General features: G+C 35.9%; 1 pseudogene; it reads right to left on the bottom strand.

Moving 5' to 3' along the window:
- Window positions 1-2,826, bottom strand: part of LOC107675851 (uncharacterized) — a 19,924-nt pseudogene extending 17,098 nt beyond the window's left edge.
- Between the last annotated feature and the right edge of the window lie 2,096 nt (window positions 2,827-4,922).

Here is a 4,922-nt window from a genome sequence, read left to right on the forward strand (position 1 = left end):
TATTTATGCATGTGTATTTTATTCACATCTTATTTTTATTATCTGTGTGTTGTTGTTGTCTCCGTGTACTGGATGCTTGTGACACTATAACAAATTCCTTGTATGTGCAAACATACAGTACTTGGCAATAAAGCTCTTTCTTCTTCTGTTACTTCTGAACTACAACATGCCAATAAAGGCGATTTGAGAGAAGGTGTTTTGAAAATTCTAAAGAATATCATGGGACCCAAAATAGACTGGTCCAGAAGCACTAACTGTGTGCAAAGGAAAGAAGAAACTGTGAGTGAATACACTGAACCCTCCCCACTTCACCGAACTGTTGGAGCAGCTTGCTCAGGTGTTAATTGTTAGGGCTGTGAGTGCTTAATTTTCCCTGTAATCCATCACAATGACAAAATAATTTTTGTGAAAGGTAGCATACAGAAGAAAGAGATTGACTTTTTGCTTGATACAGGTGCAGTAATTACAGTAATTCCTACAAAACTGGCTAACAGACAGACTGTAAACGTAAGATGCCCTCATGCAGTGTCCGCACTAATGAATCAAGCAAAAGTCACTTCTGTCACCTCCTCTCGTTGGGGAAATTGGTTAACAACCCTCACAGCCACGAACATTGTTTTACAGCGTGCGTCAGTCACGAACCCATCCTCATGTATGATGTCTGCAATGACTGAAGTTGTGTTAGAGGATGAAGGAACGTAAGATGCCCTCATGCAGTGTCCGCACTAATGAATCAAGCAAAAGTCACTTTTGTCACCTCCTCTCGTTGGGGAAATTGGTTAACAACCCTCACAGCCCCGAACATTGTTTTACAGCGTGCGCACGTCAGTCACAAACCCATCCTCATGGGAAAGAATTTTCCTACACTACAAATGAAGCCTTCTGTGACATCTGCCAGTTCAGGCTCAATCATTATCTTATGATGAACACCTGAAATTGAACTGAAATCTTGTAATAGGTTCCACTGTAACATTTCAAATGAACTTAATGCTAATATCACACAAAGCAGTTCATATTTGTGTTTACTCGCATTTTGACCTTTTGACCTCTGTAGCTGTCACCGTTATGCCACCATAATGTGTTACTGAACACTTAATAATCAAGCTTTCTGCCTTTATGACACATGTGCGTGTCAGAGTGGTTTTCCACAGGCCATCTTTAACAGACTCATCCTTTATTTCGTCAGATCCTTCTATACCGTTCACACTAATGGTTGGTTTGCTGTATGGACACGTGTGGAAAGCTAAACATGCTACAATGATGGTATCGCCAGTCCTTTCACCTCCATAAACACTGATGCTGGGCTGTTGTGGAGCCGCTTTAATTGACAGAAACATTAGAATTAGTACATTATAAAGTTTTAAAAATTTACACTGGCCCCAAAAATGATTTGGACAAAGCTTATCTGAGCCATTTTTTTTAATTATTTTTAACTATACCACTTGTTTTAATATTTTGATATATAATGCAGACATGTATAAAATATTTTCTTTTTGGGGCAAGTGGCCTTTCCTTTTTTTTAAATGATATTTAAACAAATACATTGATTAGAAAGAAGTCAATTTGGGTGTATTTATTTATCTATTGTTACTGGCCACACAATATTCTACTACAGCTGGACAATCATAGATATTACAGAGGAAAAATATTATTCCACGAACATTTACACACCATCAACAAGAACTGTATAGGTGGCATCATCAGTTTCATAGTTTTGCCATGCAATATTTTCAGGGTCAATCCTTGTGTATAATTTCTCTCCATTGTGAGACGATTCCAGGTTTTTGATCAGCAGACTGCAATCCCAATCTGATTCTCCATATAAATCAGTTTTTCCTCTGAACTTCTCATTGACATTGTTTGAATGCAAAGGATCATAAACTAAAGGTAAACCTTTAGAGTCCCACTGATACCACACAACCCTACGTGGGTTTTTGGGTGGGTTTGATTTATAGTTGAAAGAACATGGAATGACCAGACAGGAACCTTTGAGGCTGTGAATGTCTCTTGGCATTCTCACTTCCCATCCCAAAGCATCATAGAGTAGAACACCTGTGGGACAAAAGTTGGAGAACGTTTAATGGCTGAGTGATAGAAAAAAGGCTTTATATTTTCTGCTTTCAATCACAGAACTAATTTTAAAAAATCTATATTAAACATCAAGTTTTTAGCTTGTATAAACATACTGTTATGCAAAAGAATAGCTGTTTTGAAAGTAAAATAATGTGTTTTGTCAACCACAGCATTACAGACATTACAACAAGACACATTTTAATGGCAAATATGTTTAGAAAGTAAATCAATAGGAGTTTTCAAATTTCTTTAAGTATAAAGTTTACAAAAAAAATAAAAATAAATTAACTAGACAGGATACCTAATGAGACAAAGAGAGATCACGCACATCAAACATGATGCTAACAAATTACCCATGTTGTACATGTAAAATAACAAAAGTTGTAATGTCTCCTCCAGAAAACTTTGCAGTGCGAAATATCTGAGAAGTGAAGTACACTGGTGACTGTCAAATTCCTTGGCTTATCTGAGGTAAATATCTAATCTTCGTACCAACCATTTTCCAGCTAAGCACTGCAAGCACCTTATCTGCAATTTAGAATTTATGCACAATCTTGAACACAGTAAAATTACCACGAGGCAGTACTGGGGAAGACAGAACAAGCCTTCATAAATAAAGACCTGACCTTAGAAAAGCTACCATGTTTCTAGATTTTAATGATGTTTACCCTTATCAAGAGAATCTATGAAGAAAAAGAGTGGGAAAGCTGATGCTATACCTTGTAAAAGCAATTTAAGTAGCAGAGGTCCCATCGCATTCCTGGATTTGCCCTTAAGTAAAACAACAACAACAACAACGTTGTTTTACATGTACAAAAACAAAGGAAAGAAAAATATCTGTTCAATAGACTATAACAAATTCCACCCAAGGCTAAATAGTTTTTTTCAGTTATTTTTATGCTACAAGTGGAGCCACCGAATCAAGACAAATTTGGCTCAAATTTATGGAAACCTTAGGTTCTGTTAAATAAAAAGTAATATGCATTTATTTTCATTCTTCCCTTCTTAATGAAGTCTCATTAGCAAACAAACGGATTGGATAGAAAAGGTCTATGCATGCGCTGCAAAATGTGAGAGACTGTGAAAGACAAAAACACTGCACAGTTATGTGAGAAAGATCCTATAAGAGGCGCCGTGAAGTCACTTTACTATGACCCAATCATGGTAGAGAGTAATAGAGAGAAAGGAATATTTTTTTTCTTCCAAATAAGGCTGTCATGTGCACACCTAGTCTTGCAATGTGAACAAAATGTAGGCAGTCTATGCCAATTAAGGCCGAGTGCTGTATAGTCCACTCCCTACAAATACCCATTAAAATGGTCATTTTTTTCAAGCTTTGTGTTTTGAAATGACTTGAATAGTACAGTGGGTGCTGCTCGATAAAACTAGACAAACCCTTTAGATGCAAATAAAGAATAATAAATAAAAATAAATAATAATACTTTGGTTAAATATGTTTAGGGAATGCACAGTACAATTTACTTGCCAAATTTTGAACGTTGTTTAATTGATTTCTTGAGGTGTTAAAAGTACCCTGGATCATCAAATTCCTCCAGAATACATGTTGATCCTTTTTAGCTGTGTTTAGAAAGTTTTGATGTCTGTCTGTGGTGTTGCTTTAAGAGGTAACAGATAAAAATGTTCTGGTCTTGATCAAGACAGTTGTGAACATACAAATGATAGATTGGTGGTTATTTTACAGTTATTTTTTGTAAAGCATTTAAGCAGGTAAAATCTTTGACTCAGAAATGTCTAGAATTCAAGATAGGTATATATGATCAAATATATGACAATTATATTCTGAAACCACCTGTACAAATGGGAATAAGCAGTAACGAGAAATCCAGATGCCAAACAGTAACAGGGAACATATTGCATCATGCTTTATTAAACCTTTAGGCTACATTGTACAAATCAAATGTAATTATGTTTTTGTTTTTTTTATTACATTGTGTATTTTTGGTCCAAAAAATTAACAAAAATAAACACACCAAAACATTTCCAAAGTGGGGTAATGGGGTGCTGCGGGGCCCGCAAGTTATTTACCAAAAATGACAATAAACAAAAATACAGTATTAAAGGGGTCATGAACTGCATTTTTAAACTTATTTTATAATGTTCTCAAAAGTCCACTTATAATGTTATCAAGATTTTTTTTACATAAAAAAACATCATTTAGAAGTAATAGGCTATTTTCTATCTTGTTTTTGACTGTTTCTGCAGAACAGTTTGTTTTAATAGGCTCAAGACTCAGAAGTAAACACCCACTTCTATGATTGGCTAACAGTTTTGCATATTAAAATAATAGATGGACGCTGTTGTGATGTAGGCCTACTCTGAAAACAACACGGGTCATGTTTTTTAAAAACGTAATACTCAATATATCAAACGATCTGGAACAGACAATGCAATAGTGGTAAAAACACATTTACTCACACTTGTGTTGCGACATCACATTGCTGTTGGATCCAGATGGTTTAATTGGGCGTACACGCCTGGCCCGAAGTTAACTTCCGGTCTGTGTTTGTTTATCGGTCTGGCTAGTGGTGCCAACTATAAACGCAGTTAAAATGATGAGTAGACATAAGTTGGGCTCAGGTTGTTGTACTGTGGGATGTGTTTCCCATACATTTATTTAGTTGTGGTGACCCACCACAATATCAAAACTGACCGCCTCAAATAGATGTTCCAAAAGGCTTTGACTTTGTTGAATAAACATGAGCACTACATGTTTCAAAATCGAAACGCGGCACGAGTGTCTTAATATCACTGTACACTATAAAAAAAAATCTGTGACATTTACGGTAAAATACCGGCAGCTGTAGTTGCCAGAACTTCACCGTAAAAAA

This window comes from Sinocyclocheilus anshuiensis, unplaced genomic scaffold (genome assembly GCF_001515605.1).
Source record: "Sinocyclocheilus anshuiensis isolate Anshui unplaced genomic scaffold, SAMN03320099.WGS_v1.1 scaffold1832, whole genome shotgun sequence".
Classification (NCBI taxonomy): Eukaryota; Metazoa; Chordata; class Actinopteri; order Cypriniformes; family Cyprinidae; genus Sinocyclocheilus; species Sinocyclocheilus anshuiensis.